The following is a 17102-nucleotide window of genomic DNA, read 5'->3' as shown; positions in this document are numbered from 1 at the left end:
AGAATCAGAGTAGGGGGTGCTAGGCTGCTGACAGAATCAGAGTAGGGGGCACTGACAGATTCAGAGTAGGGGGCACTGACAGATTCAGAGTAGGGGATGCTAGGCAGCTGACATTGCATCTGCCATTGTCTAAAATTATCAAAATAAAAATGTTAAAAAATAATAATTTGGGATGCATTTACTAAACAGTTTTATTAAAAGCAGCAGTGTTTTTTAAGAAGGTGATTTGTGAGGTAGTAGCTCAAATCTTTGATCTCTTTATTAAATCAAACACCGGGTCGTAATATGGGAGCCGTAGGAGACCTGTCTTTGTTCTCATTTGCCAAGCAGAAAGTCCGCAGGGATTACTTATCGGAGGTTAACAAGTTATTCATATGTAAAACTGCAGCGATATTCATCTTGCCGTTATCGCATCAATTTATAATGAAATACAGAATCTAATGCAACTGCGTTCTGTGCTCTCCAAAACACATCTATGGCGGACCTTTGCATCGACCCAATTAAATGTGTCATTTTTTTGCTAGAAAACAGAAAAATACCGAGCTGCAATAAAAGCTGAGAGAAAAAAATACATAAAACTGCTTACAATCAATCAGAAAAATTATAGTTGTTACGGTAGCAAAGGTGATTCTTATCTGACCAAGCAATCAACATCATACGCAGCCGAGCTATAATCACAACGCTCTTAGAATCACAGATACCAAACAGGGCGGTTTGAGGTAACTATTAATATACAAATATTTTGATTCTTACAGAAACATTATTTTGAACTAATTATGGGTATGGTGTTAACTAGTGGAGGATTTGTTAGGTCAATATAAGAACAGAGGAGATGTTTTTAATTAGAGCGTTGTGAATCCGGAGTCTGATTTTCATATCTCAAGCTTGGCCATTGCCACTAATCGATTTATATCAGAGGAGCAGTTTTTTTTGTAGATACAAACAATATGGATAATACAGCTGTGGATCTACAATATAAAAATGAGTAATAGTGTGATACTGTATATCAATATGTAAGTCCGCATAATAGATAAAACTCACAAGAAGGATGAAAATGGCTCACCCAAGGGTGCCTCCCCCGATCTGTGAGGGGCCAAATCCACTTCCTTTCTCCCAATGATACTGGAACTGGACTCAGGCTAGGTGGAAAACATATTTTGCTTTATTATTAAATAATATAAAAACACAAAATAAAATAATACCAGGTCCTACGCGTTTCATCATATAAGGACTTCCTCAGGGACCTCCTGGTATATGAAGCTGCACCAATGTAATGGTAGCAGCAATAAAAACAAGTAATCAAAGAAAAAAAGCAACATAGTCCCCCTCTCCCTGAGTCCATCTTTAATATGAGCGATATCCTTCTCATTGGTGGTCCAATGGGCGTTGTGTGATTGTTCCCAGCTGTCCATGATTTAATTTCCCGGTCTTTCTTGGTCACTTCCGGTGCGGTGGCTTTGGTTGGTGTCTCTTAGTGACGCATGCGTTTCCCGGACTGTTTGCGTTTCACCTAAATCTCATGGGCAAAGAGTTACTAATGGTGGCCTATGTAGATCAAATATCTGGCGAAGCAAAAAAAGGAAAACGGAGCTTTGTAATGACAATGTGTTAACTCTAAATAGCACGAGGGATATCTGTTACAAATACTCCACACATAGAAATATCATATTCTTAGTAAGGACACTACATAGATCTAATTGGAGTTAGAATACCTTGCTAAGCCATTTAGAATGGAGAGGTACTTGAAATTTCTGAATCTTATTTCCACTCATTGAAATTGCAATACATACAAGGAAATACTCAGTGCAGTATGGCCGGGCGGCGTGGGCAGCGGACCACGGTACAGGAGCATCTGTTTCTTGTATCCGGCCGGACCAACAGGAAGTACTCACTGAGAGAGCACTTCCTGTCAGTCCGGCTGGGCACAGGAAACAGAAACCCCTGTACCGTGGTCCGCTGCCCCCGCCGCCCGGCCACAATACAAAGATAGGTAGGAGGCACAAGGGGGGGTGGGAGGCGGAGGAGAGAAACACTGAGGGGGGAGGGAGTGAGAACCACGAAGGTGGTGGGGTAGAGGGAGGACCACTAAGGGGGTGGGGGAGAGGTAGGACCATTAAGAGTGGGGGGAGAGTCAGGACTACTAAGATGAGGGGGGAAGGAGGAGAGAGAGGACCACTAAGGTGGTGGGGGAGAGAGAGGACCACTAAGGGGGAGGGGAGAGAGGGGACCACTAAGGGGGAGGGAGAGAGAGAGAGGACCACTAAAAGGGTGGGGGGAGGGAGAGAGGCCAACAAAGGGGGAGGGGAGACCACTAAGGGACAGAGAGGGGAGAGGAACACTAAGGGGGGAGAGGAGATGAGACCACTTAGGGATGAGGGGAGTGAAATAAATCATTAAGGGAAGGGGGGGAGTGTAAGGCAAACAGAGAGGCTGAGGAAGGGGTGAAAGTGGAACACAGAGGGGCTGGTAGGGGAGACAGACATGCAGAGGGGCTCAGGAGAGACGCACAGAGTCACTTGTGAGGGAGACACACAGAGGAGCCTTTGGGGAAAAGAGACACACAAAGGAGCTGGGAAGAGTAAGACACAAAGAGGCTTGGGGGAGTAAGACACGCAAAGGGGTCAGGAGAATGTAGGAGACATACAAAGGGGGGGGGGGGGTGGTAATAGACACACATAGGGCTTGTAAGAGATAAACTAAAGGGGGGTGTAAGACACAAAACTTAAATAAAAAAATATACAAAACAAAGTATACTAACAAAATAAATATAATAATAAAAATAAAGAGCTGCTCCCCTCTCAGCTCTTATCCTACCCCACAAACCCTCTCTTTCACACTACACAGATACATAATGCATCCTTACACATACACACATGCACAGAAACATATAAACACAGATTCACACAATGCGAACACACACACACACACATTGCATCCCCTATACACACACACTGCATCCCTTACACAAATTGGTGTCCCTGTACACTACATTCCATAAGTACTCACACACATTACATCCTCTACAGTAACACACAACACATCACCTACACACATACACTTCACTCCCTGTGAGCGAACTCATGAGTGGCCCATGTAGGTGGACTTATGGGCGGGCCTTGTAGGCATACTCACAGTCAGGCCCTGGGGGCCCAGACCTTGAGCTGTGTAAGGGGCCCCCAAAAATGGAGCTACTTCCTGTTCGTTGATTTTTGTGAGCACTGTTACAAACAGTCTCCAGAGAGCCTCTTCTACACCAGACCAGTGGAGCCAGACTGCAGCCTGAGCCCATCATCATTCTCCTGTCCTCATCTGATTGTAAGTAGGCAATCCAGTATATAATTAGTGGCACTTATCTCTAATTTACCTCACATTAAAGGGACACTATAGTCACCAGAACCATGACAGCTTAATGTAGTGGTTCTGGTGTCTATATCCTGACCCTGAGGCTTTTTATTGTAAATACACACTGCCTTTTCAGAGAAAAGACACTGTGTGCAGCACTGGCGATGGCCCATATGGCAGATCATTTAGGTGGGGTATTGTGATGTCACATGGTTGGCAGAGCATATGGGGGAGGGGAGGGCGGCAATTTTTTTTTGCCTAGGGTGGCAAAAATTCTTGCACCGGCCCTGAATGGAAGCGAATTAGGGATGACAACACACAAGAAGGACTTGGAATTATTATTATAGACAACAAACTATGCAACAATGTGCAATGTTAATCAGCAGTGTTTAAGGCCAGTAAGGTGTTGTCATGCATGAAAAAGGGCATTCATTCTCGGGATGAGAATATAATTTTGCCTCTTTATAAAGACCACACATTGAAAATGCTGTGCAATTTTGGGCACCTGTTCCAAAGAAGGATATTAAGTGCAGAGACAGGCTACAAAATTAATAAATGAAAGAAAGCAGCATTTTTTTTTCAAATTCTTTATTTGTGCCCAGATCACAAGCAAGAGGGCTTGCGGGAGTAAATCATTAGAGACATAACATACAAGAACCATCACAGTATACACAGTGCTGTATCTTTACCAAGGCTAACAAGGCATTTATAGCAAAGTAAAACTAAATAGAATGCTGAGGATACTGAGAGTGGAACTAAAAAGCACTTTTTTCACAACTATATAAAACACTTACTGTCATAAAATAATCTAAAGGCATTAAAGCAGGGTTGTAGTGACCCTCTCCGTTGTAGGATATCCCCTGACAGGTCAGCGTAAAAGGAAAGGGTCATGTTTTTGAATTTTTTTTGGTGTAGTCCCCAGTGAGAACCGTTGCTTTATCTGCATAGTTATGGAACCTCGCTACGAGGTCTCTAGAAGCCAATGCTGGAGCTCCCCAGGGTTTAGGGACCCTGAAGACGGCATCTACATTTGTATTTCTGGATTGCTTGGGCGCCAGTAGGGCTCCAATGAGTCCACTTCTGGGATATCCTCGGTAACACCTCGGACCTTTATGTTGTTGCGGCACTTTAGGTCTTAAAGTGCTGCGAATGGTTGTACAGTTGTGGCTTGTTGCATTTTAAGCCCCTGCACCTTTAGTTGTTTTTTCTGGGGAGGCCTCCACCACCACCCCAATATGAAGCTGGGCTACATCAGCCTGGATTACCTTCGGCAAGTCTCCCACCATGGCTTTCAGCATCGCTGCAGTGACTGGACTAGATTCCCCAGCTTTAGGTTCAGCGGGCAGACATAGCTCCTGTGCCGTCATCCAGGCTCAGATCCTCCATGGAGTCTGTATAGTCTTCTAGATCGGCAGCCATCTTGGGTCTGTGTGCGTCTTGTGCTAAGTGGAACAAATCGTCAATATATACTCCAGGTTTGGGTTTGTCTGGCTTTTGTTTTTTTGTTTTTCGGCCCATAGCACCTGTAGATCTGTTGGATATGATTACGGTAATCTAGTCGGTGTGGAACCAGAGCCCATCTAGTATCCATCCTTCTTGATCTGCTGCCAGGCCCCACCCCAAAATTAACAGCAAAAACATATGTGAGGAAGGCTGAAGTTGATGAACGTATGTCTCTTTTCAGCTATGTAACTATGTCACTTTTGGATTCCCTTTTGTTTGTGATGGCTGAGTTGAAAGAAGATATTCTCACTCAAAGATCAACCTCATGAGCACCATCATCTTATTTCTTCAGCTCCTTTACAGCTCTACTCTTGAATGCATAAAAAAGAGTGCTGAGGTTTATGGAGACTTCCCAAGATCACAGCCTCCTCCACAGCCTGCCTCGTTCTCAAAATGTGCAAGAAAATGGCCCATTTCCCACATCTGACGTTTTTGGTCAAGTTTTGTCAGTCTTGTAACTGACCATAATATATAGTACTACTTCTAATTTGTCTTATGATATCTATTGATTTGACTTGGAATTTCGATGGACTTCTATCACAGTCAACGCGAGCATTTCAGAACGATTTTACAGATTTTCTGAAATACTCAAACATGATATTGCTGTAACAGAGCTGCTTTAATATTTCTGTATTGATCACAAAACAAGCTGTTGTGCTGGTTGACATACAGGAGTGGAAATGAATGATCCGATAGCTGCGGACCGCTGTCTGCGTAATTCATGGACTGTCTGATTTCCTGAAACACATAATATTTTCCAACCAGCACATTTCCGAACAAAAAATCCATTCTGTGATTTATCGGTTTAAATAGAATAGGGATTGATGGAATATGAAGCCAAAGATCTCAAATATGCAAACAGGTCTCTGTAAGCAGGACATTCGGTTAAAGGAGCAGTAACTCTTTTTCCCATGTTCATAAATAAATAAAACAGAATTTGCCTCACTTTTCATATCTAAATGGTAAGCAGTATTTAGTGACCTGGCAGATGCATTGAGGACCAGGTTAGATGGGTAGCTGACGGGAGAAGTGGCAAATCACCTAGGCTTCTCTACCTTGAGCAATTTGGGCCAACTCTCAGGGTAGCATTTTAAATGGCTTTATAGAAACATAGAATGTGACGGCAGATAAGAACCATTCTGCCCATCTAGTCTGCCCAATTTTCTAAATACTTTAATTAGACCCTGGCCTTATCTTATAGTTAGGATAGCCTTATGCCTATCCCACGCATGCTTAAACTCCTTTACTGTGTTAACCTCTACTACTTCAGCTGGAAGGCTATTCCATGCATCCACTACCCTCTCAGTAATGTAATACTTCCGGATATTATTTTTAAACCTTTGTCCCTCTAATTTAAGACTATGTCCTCTTCTTGTGGTAGTTTTTCTTCTTTTAAATATAGTCTCCTCCTTTACTGTGTTGATTCCCTTTATGTATTTAAATGTTTCTATCATATCCCTCTGTCTCGTCTTTCCTCCAAGCTATACATGTTAAGATCCTTTAACCTTTCCTGGTAAGTTTTATCCTGCAATCCAAGAACCAGTTTAGTAGCCCTTTTCTGAGCTCACTCTAAAGTATCAATATTTATCCTATGAGACCATCACTTATGATGTTTTTATGACCTCGTGGATTTATGCTCATTAAAATGTGCAACCCCAGGACATTCTTGAAAACCAGAGTAATCTGAATGTACCTTTCCTGGTTAACTACTTTGTTGTTATTATTATTATTATTATTATTATTATTTTACAGACATGTATGGCATAAGACTGAGCAGAGTAGTGGTCAAAGGATAGGATTCCAAGCAATGTCAAACTAAAACTCCCATAATGCAGTGCCAGATTTAAAGGAGCACTATAACAGGTATTTGTAACAATATAGTGCTGGAGTACCTGTTTAGGTCACTGTCTCACCTCAGAATAGAACAATAGATATTTTACTTACCTTTTCTCCATTGCCAAGCTGGTCTTGCTATGGCTAGCCCCGCTTCCATGGCTGATATCATCAGTCTTGACGATCACAGCCAATCCAATGCCTTCCCATAGGAAATCACTTGAGGCTATCACTCATGCACAGCACCAATCAGCATCTCCTGATAAAAAGCCATTGAATCAAATGCATATCTATGGGGAGTGTTCAGCGTGCATGGGGAGCGTCTGAATGCAGAGAGTGGAGATGCCGAACATGAGTGCTACGAATTGAGCAGCACTGACCCAGGAAGCACCTCCAGTGGCCGTCTGAGCGACTGGCACGAAACGTGTTACTAGCCAGCAACGTAAACATTGTCTTTTCTGGGAATGAAAAGGCGGTGTTTACATTGAAAAGCCTGAGAGGACAGACTATACACACCATAACCGCTACATTGAGCTGTATTGATTCTGGTGTGTCTATCAGAATTCTGCACAATCAGACCACCAATGGGTTAATGATGGCAAGCAATAGGAGAAGCAAAAGTAGTTTTATTAAACACAAGCACAGCATGAAAAATATGTTTGGATTCATTTCCCATTAGAACCATTTAAAGTCTGTTTTAGAAGCAAATTACAATGTTACTTTCTTCCTATTAGCCACATAATGAATCATCGGGTCACTTTAGAGAATCAGAGTACGGAATTCTTTTTATTGTAAGTCCCAACCTAGTCTGCAGTGCTTCATAGAGATAAGCGCGTACATTAAGTTTTAACATCGCGTGCGATTTCCACGTGTAAAATCCTGTTTGCAGCCGTATGATTTGGAAGAAATACACTTTTTAAACTGTTTGTTTATTAAACAGGGAGCCATGGTGCGTTGGTAACCCAAACTGCAATATTGAGACCAAAATAGTCAAACCTTGAAAAACAGATTAATGGAAGCATTTTCCATTGCGACTGATATCCACAGCTTTGGCTTTTATTCAGTGAATAAACACGATGAAACTTACCTGTGGGAATCCCATGCTGGGCTTTGAAACTCTATAGAAACGAGACTTAAGGACTATTTTACCTCTAATCTCATTTCCATCTGCCTATTTGCCCATTTTGTGTACTCAGATGTCTTAATTGCCATCACCCCCTTCTTCTTTCTTGGTGAAGAATTTTTCCACAAAGTAATTGTCCATTTCATGTTTTTCAGTTCAGTGCATTTCACTGTTTAGTAAATAAGCCCCTTTGTATACATTATGGGTAGCTACACTTCCTGACAATAAATCCTTCCAAAAGCATTATAAAGATGGACATTCACAATATCCTAAAACACCACAATAAGGGGTCAGTTAATCTGGATACACACATTAAATCCCACAATTACACACATTAAATCCCACATTTACACACAATAAATCCCATATTCTTACACATTAAATCCCTCACTTACACACATTAAATCCCACAATTACACACATTAAATCCCACAATTACACACATTAAATCCCACATTTACACACAATAAATCCCACATTTACACACAATAAATCCCATATTCTTACACATTAAATCCCACACGTACACACTTTAAATCCCACACTAACACATTAAATCCCATATTCTCACACCTTAAATCCCACACTTGCAGACATTAAATCCCATATTCTCACACATTAAATCCCACACGTACACATTACATCCCATACTTACACACATTAAATCCAATATTCTCACACATTAAATCCCACAGTTACACACATTAAATCCCACACTTACACACATTAAATCCCATATTCTCACGCATTAAATCCCACACGTACACATTACATCCCATACTTACACACATTAAATCCAATATTCTCACACATTAAATCCCACAGTTACACACATTAAATCCCACACTTACACACATTAAATCCCATATTCTCACGCATTAAATCCCACACGTACACATTACATCCCATACTTACACACATTAAATCCAATATTCTCACACATTAAATCCCACAGTTACACACATTAAATCCCACACTTACACACATTAAATCCCATATTCTCACGCATTAAATCCCACACGTACACATTACATCCCATACTTACACACATTAAATCCAATATTCTCACACATTAAATCCCACAGTTACACACATTAAATCCCATATTCTCACGCATTAAATCCCACACGTACACATTACATCCCATACTTACACACATTAAATCCAGTATTCTCACACATTAAATCCCACAGTTACACACATTAAATCCCACACTTACACACATTAAATCCCATATTCTCACGCATTAAATCCCACACTTACACATATTAAATCGCACACTTATACATATTAAATCCCACACTTACACACATTAAATGGTGTGGGAATATATATATATATATATATATATATATATACAGAACTGGAAAACATTACTATATTAATTCACTATTTACTTCTCCTTTAAAATCGTGATTTACACATGCTGAGCCCAATTATAGTAAAACTCTAGTCAGTGTTGGCCATTGGGCTTGAGATTTTGGGGTCCTTGTACCCCTATCGTTTGTCTATTAATGGTATGAACTCTTCAGGAAAACATAGCTGAAAATAATCGGTTACAGATACGGATACAAGTAACCCCTAAACTACTTATACCAACCCCAAGAATCCAGGACTCTAACCTTATGCTAACCCTACGTAGCCCCTACGTGTACTCTGTGAAATACCCCCATTATCGATGAAGCATTAACGACAAATACACTCCTATAAACACATCAATGCTGATATCCTGAGCACGCTGTTCTGATGCTGCCAATGTTAATGCGGACTTGTTATAGATTATAAGAAAAAAATCTCTATTTAATTTGTTTCATATTGTGACACTCTAAAAGAGCGATGTGTGTGTAATCTGTAAACGTCGTCCAAATTGCTTCCCAATTTATTAATAAAAAAACAATGCATTTGATAGAGGCATTTCCCTTTAAAACATTAAAACGCCATTCACGCCATCGTCTCCAGGGACTTCGTAATAAAACTCAAGGACAGAATTAGAAGGCTTGTTGACAGGTGACATTTATCAGATGACCTGCTCCCGTTTAATTATAGAAAGAAAGAAACATAATTCACTCTTGGAATGTGATGTGAAAATAGGATGGAAAGAACACAGTGCGAAACGCTACAATTGTATCTTTATTATAAGCGAGGGCTGCATCCAGAGTACTCGCCGCCATTTGCTCTCTCTAATCAGATATTGTTTGCAAATCCTCAGGGTTCAAAGGTTAAACCCGGGCTAATGAATGTGGCTGTGTGTGCCTCCGTGTAGGAAGCAGTAATCATGAAACGGGTCTGACACCCTAACGAGTGCGGGACAGATACGAATCAGCAATTAGCAATTAACATATTATCTGAGCACGGAAGCTGTGAGACGTATTGGTCGGCTCGTGATGAGACAAGTCCGGTATAGTTCACTCTTTCAAAGTAAGCATTTTTTTCTGCAGTATTTGACTTGAGATGTCACTCTGTTTATCGCTAAACCCCATGCCAGCCAGCTATTGATGTTTATTGGTAAGAATCGCTGGTGCGGAACTAATTGGGTTTTGTTTTTCTATATTTTGTCCTGAAAAATATCATACAGCCCACGGCAAGTCACTGCAAGATTAACTTTAAGTCTCTGTACACATTATTTTTTTATTGGTGTTGGTATTCGTCGATAAGACAACCTGCCTCCAGAGCACGCTTTGTGATATAAGGAGGTGGGGAATCTGGAAAGATACGGGAGGGCTTTTAAAGTAAGAATTGGAGTTAAGTTAACTGAACTATATTAGAAATGTAGTTTTATATTTAATTTACAGACAATTAATCATAAAATGCAAACACTAAACTGCATGTTTTTTTTTTTAACAATAATTATAAATGTGTTAATTATATAATCATATAGCATTAAATAAAAGAGACTTCAACTTCCCTTGCAGCCTTTTCATGTTCATATCCCGTTTTTGGATTTTTATCACATAGTGCTGAGTTTACTGCTGCAGTCTATATGGGTGGCATCAAGGTGTGACATCATGGTGTGACATCAATGTGTGACATCATGGTGTGACATCACAAAAGACTGTCCTTCAACCAGCCCAGTCTGACACATAGGGAATTATTCTAAATTACAAATTGCTTTGAATGTAATCTTGAAATGTATGATTTGGACTAAAATAGCTGATATGGACATGTTCTCCAACCAAGCTATATTCACTTCTTGGATTTATTATCCTTATTTCTACAAATTGGAGTTTAATGAATCACTCTGACTCTGAGGTAGAATTTTGTAGTGTCTTGGGGGGCAGAAATTAATGCAACAAACAGACCATAGAGGTATAAATAGAAATAATATATGTCAAAAATGAGATAAGGTTCCTATTAAAGGACCACTATAGTGCCAGGAAAACAAACTCGTTTTCCTGGCACTATAGTGCCCTGAGGGTGCCCCAAGCCTCAGGGTCCCACTCCTGCCCGGCTGAAGGGGGAGGAAGGGGGTTAAACACTTACCTTTCTCCAGCGCCGGGCTCCCTCTGCGCTGGGGTCTCTCCTCCTCCTTCGGTCATCATCGGCTGAATGCTCATGCACGGCAAGAGCCGCGCGCGCATTTAGCCAGTCCATAGGAAAGCATTCTCAATCACAGTGAGAAGCGCGGAAGCGCCTCTAGCAGCTGTCAATGAGACAGCCACTAGAGGCTGGATTAACTCTATTGTATAGATAGCAGTTTCTCTGAAACAGCTATGTTTACAGCAGGCAGGGTTAATCCTCGATGGACCTGGCACCCAGACCACTTCATTGAGCTGAAGTGGTCTAGGTGCCTATAGTGGTCCTTTAAGCAAGAAGAGAAGAAGCAGTTTCTATTCCCACCCTTTTTCTTTTCAATCTTGTTTTTATGGCCCTCTTGGCTGACAGTACTTTGTCTAATAACCTCACGTTTGCGCCAGTGCAAAACACCGGCCATTGATACTCACTCCAGACATTGCAGTGATTGTTAGACTTGTGCAAGACATGAACATTTGGCTCAGCCAAACCAGTTTTAACGCAATATTTTAAGGACACCGGAATTTAGGACAAATGTTAGTTCGGCTATGCTGAATTTCAGAACCAAGATTCAGATTGGGGAACTAATGATCATGTGAGAAAAAGTAACCTAACTGACACAGTGTATCTAATATATGTGGGAGCCCAGATCGCCCTGTTGAGCACTGAGTTCTAGTAAAGTTACAAAGTTGTTGAAGGGTAAGGTAAAAGACACAGAATGCAAACATTTTTTTTTCAAGAAGAGTTGCACATGAATGGTGTTTGAAGTGGGATCAAACTTGGCCGGTTACAGGAAACAGTCAGTGAGTCAGGACACGGGTCAGGAAAGAGAGATTCTAGATTGAATATTCATGGGTGGGCAGAAAAATGGGTCATGCCCAAAATGGAGCTGGTAAGCAAAGTTAGGGCACAAAGAACAGTGAATAGACAGAAAAACAAAATATACACACAAAAAATGAAAATAATGCAACTAGCAACCTTCAGGAGCCCAGATAGTGAAATAAAATATAAATTGCTAAAATAGAGAGAATACATAAGAAAATGAGACTTGTGCACAGTGAGAAAATTTAGTTAGGTCGAACCATTTTTCACACAAATAGAACATTTTTTGGAATGTCTGAATTTCGGCTCTGTGTCTGTTCTGTTTGGTAAAATTTCAGTACTGAAACCTGATTCGGAAATAAATCAGGTGAACCTAAAATAGGCCAATCAGTGTACTGCAAAATAAAAAGAATATATAAATATGTCTGTAACGGCCACCCTGAGTATCAGAGGGGTGTATGCCGTTAGAGACGTCCTTTTCCCTTGAGAGGAGCTGTGCTGCAATATTCTCCAGATGTCATCTCAGCCGACCAAACAGTGGAAGGTGTAGTAGAGCTCTTACAGGAGCTAGTGATTAGCTGTGAAGCAGGTTCCCTACAAGCACGAGACAAGGCTACGTGTTGAGGGTTAAGCAGAACTGATTTTTAATGCATTTTATGTAACTTTTCCAACAAGGTTGCCACCCAGGTGGACCTTGTTGTGCACAGGGAAATACAGTGAACAGCCAATAAACATACAGTCACATAATGAAACACTCCCATTCATTACACAAAATGCCTCCCCTCCGCTTGGGAGATAATTGAGTTAATTACTGTATCAACTCAATTATGCCAATTTTTCCCATATTCAGAAATACAATAAAACCATATCCAAACCCTATAAAACATACATTTTCTGATAGTCCATAGTTAGGGGAACAACATATTAAACAATCATGCGAATCGGTACTGGGGTTCGGGAGTTAGATGGAAGTCCCATTTCTGCCCAGTCACACACGAGGCTACTGCCCAAAATAGTTTGCATTCAGCTGGTGTGGCTGGTCTCTTTTGTGCCTTGAATATTTTAAACAATAGTTCCCATAAACGTTTGTGCGTGTGATGGTTGTGTGCCACTTCATTCGTATATTGTTTCTACCGAATGCCGCCTTCTTTGGATGGATTATCACGAATCTAAGTGGTCCTGGAAGTCTCAGCGGTGTTCGGGAGATCGAGTGTCTGAAAATAGTTCCATACACTCGACGACCAAATCCTGCTGGACGCAATCGACAAAACAAGATGGCCACCGCTACGTGTTCGTGCATACGAATCGACGGCCACCCAGTGAACCACTTAGAACGTTGGGCTGGCGGTTATCCACGAACAGGGCATTTGTTACAATGTCATATTATGTATATATTTAGCAGTATATACATTACCCACCATTTAGATCACAAATCAAGTGAGCTATAGTGGGAAAAACAGGAGGAGAAGTAAAGAAAAATCGAAGTATAGAATGTAGATATATACATTGTTTTATTGCTCCTTCTGTTTTTCTCTTATTGCTCGCTGCTCACTTGATCTGTGAATAGAATCCACATTTAGTTACTGTCTCCCTGCCACCATCTTTTTTCCATCAATCATTTCTTTTTTAGGTGCCACAGAGGGAGCTAAAAAAAATAAATCACAAATTAAAACGAATATGTTGATCCATTGTTGTTTCTCGTTTGGTTAGTGATTCGGCTACATTTCAGCTCAAAGTTCGGGAATTTGAACGATCATTGGATCAGCACAGATTGGGTCCAATTGCAGTTCGGAAACAACTCTCCCAATCTAAAAAAGATGATTAAGTGCTTAGTGTACAAACCATACATCTCATTGGCTCTGATTAACAATTCATATATCAAAGAACAGTTAGATCAGTGTAATTGTTATCTCAGTTTAATAAGCATATGATCATCATATCATCAGATAATATAGAAAAACATTTACAAGACACCGAACAAATTACTAAAACCAGATATAACACAACGACACAACATGAACACTTAGAAATAGTCTAGCATAGATTAACAATTGCAATAAATCACATTCTGACCCCAGACAAGCAGTTAGAATGGTCCTCTCTCCAATGTTACAGGTTTTAGGAGAGATTCCCATGTCAGGATACAGACAGGAAACTCTGAGTTCCTTATGTTGGTGCTGGTATCTTTTTATAATAATAATAATAATAAGTTGAGCTAAGTTGACAGCAGTGTACTGCATGAATATGTTTCTCTCTCTGACTGTAGTATATATTTTTAACGTTATATGTTAAATAAACATGGAAGTTGAGATGTTGGAGGGTATATCAGAGAGGCAAAATCCAGCATTTCCTGTTAGTCACTGCACATGCTCAGGTTTTGCCACAGATTTTCAGTAAATTAACTCCAAATGTCAATATTTTGCTTAATATAGCCAAACTGTGACTACATTTCCCAAGTCCCCTAGTGTCTATATACGTAGCATGGCCTGGTAGCCAAGATGGCCGCAGATCTAATGATCATCTTCAAATATCAATTTCTAATAGTTAAAAGCCTCGTTTTATATAGTTTTTTTTTACCATATGCTACCAATATTACGTATGTATATTCTTGTAATAAGGTCAAATCAACTTTTTAACAAATATTGTAATTATTCTTATGACATAATTTGGGCGCCAAATTTTAATCTGTTATGCCTGTATATAAACCCTTGCTTGCCAGATAAGACTTTTTTTACCTCCACTTGAAAAAACATTGTAGGTGAAATGCATTGTGGATATTTTAATATTGTTAATAAAGGTATTTTGGCTACTTTTATACCTTTTTTTAACTGTCTGGCATCCGATTTTATTGTTCCAGTGAGGACTACTCCAAAGAATCCTAGGTGGGGATAATACCACTTACGCTCTATCCACTGAGCAGTTGTTTGCTCAACCAAATGTGAGTACCCAACTGGTATTCTACACTCCTGCTTATTTTAAAACAGTGAGCACTATTGTTGTTCCTTTCTATGGTCTTCATATTGCTATTATGTCTGCCTCTACTACATACTCATCCCGTATCTTATAAGTGGCGATTGCACCACTGTACGCTGTTCACACTAGAGCTGGTTTATAGCTCTGGAAAACGTGAGTAGGACCATATAAAACCTTTTATTTATTGTCACTTCTTCTGGGATATATTATCTGTTTCTCTTTGTTTTTACATGCCGATCCTAAGAATATCCTAATCTGGCATTCCCACAGAAGAAACTCCTTGACAAGATTACAGTTGTCTCTTCTGACAAGTTGTCGACTTTATATTGGACTATTTTTTATTTACACACACTTCTTATATATATATATATATAAATAAAATGTATCAATGATGAGAGCACTCAATGGATTTTCAAATCAAAGTAGTGTATTCAAAATGTTGCCAAAATGGATCAACGTTTCGACCAAACAGGTCTTTATCAAGATATAAACTATTTTTTTAATATTATCCGTCTTCTGTGTTGCTTTACCCATATAATATTTATGTTTTATTGGCGCTAGCTCTCTTTCCTTTCTTTCCTTCCTTTTTTACCACTGTATTTTTTGTGTAGGGCAAAGAGAGAGCCCTATCCTTCTGAGTTGACCTGCCTATATATGTAATACTCTCCTTCCTTTGGGTTTTATCAAATAGTACTGATCCTCTTGTCTGTATAAACTGTGCATTTTTCCAAATCAGCCAATTAGCCTTCATTTTTACCATTCAGGTTTAATTCTCTATAAGTCATTGTTTGGTGAATATTCCCAGCAGAAAGCATCATGGGACGCGAAACAGGACGCAGGCGCCACAATTTTTACAGCAGCAACAATCGCTGGCAAGGGGCGTATGAAGAAAGAAATGGTTCTAATAATGAGTATGACATCAATAATCCCTCACTTTTTATCATTCCTAGCTAATTGTTACATAGCGCGGTGAAAAGCGTACAAAGCGTTTGGAAATAATTGTTTTATTAAATGTAATTAAATCCATGGTTTCCCGTAGACACTCAGGCAATTCTTCATATTGTGTATTGTGTACATAGTGATCGATCAACCAATTTAATGGTCTTTGTACTTTGGCAGAGGAACACATTGAAGTATTTTACCACTTAGACCTGTATGTGTGTATTATTCAACCAGTGTGATGTGGTATATAGATTATATTTTACTGAACAACTATAATAGTAAGTTACATTATTTATCACTTGCATTTTATCTATAATTAAGTTCTCCACGAATAAAAACATATGCCTTGCAGCTTCATTTAAAGAGGAACTCTCGCTCGTATGTTTAATACTGGATGTTTCTCTGTATATGTAAAGAATATTAAACGTAGAAAAACACACGGCTGTATTTACCTCTAACCTGGAACTGAGAGTCTCCATCTTGGCCGGGTTCTAAGTATTGTTACAAATGTTGCCCTTCAATGCCATTGAACATAGCGGAAGGGAAGAAGAAACTGAAACAATGTTTCTGATGCCCTACTAATTTGCATTATTTGCCCTGGCCGTGCCAGAACAGTACTGGATTGCAATATCACTTTCTAAATCTTTAATAAACATTTTATAAAATAAAAAAAGAGAGACTTGTGTGAGAACAAGGTTTGAGCAAGTTACAGGTGACAGTTCCAAGAATAATTTCTAAATGTGTATATTCATCCTTAATCAGAAAGGAATTTTAAAAATATTATTAATAATTGAACGGGAAGGCCATATATTAGACCTGAACTCAAACTCTTATCATATTTAGGCAACTGCATGGATGATAAGGTCAGCCAAAATGTATCCACAGTAACTGCTATTAATCAATGAATATTTGCAAGAGGAAGAACAAAGGAACTGCTCTGATTGGTTAACTAAATTCCCTCCTGAAGCCCATGAATGCTACATACCAAAGGACCCTTTTACATGTGCTGCTTTTCAGCCTAGCTTGCAAACAACCCCCGGTGAGAATCTGGATT

This window comes from Pelobates fuscus, chromosome 11, assembly GCF_036172605.1.
Source record: "Pelobates fuscus isolate aPelFus1 chromosome 11, aPelFus1.pri, whole genome shotgun sequence".
Lineage (NCBI taxonomy): Eukaryota > Metazoa > Chordata > Amphibia > Anura > Pelobatidae > Pelobates > Pelobates fuscus.
The sequence above is the reverse complement of the archived record's forward strand: the minus strand, read 5'-3'. Positions refer to the sequence as shown.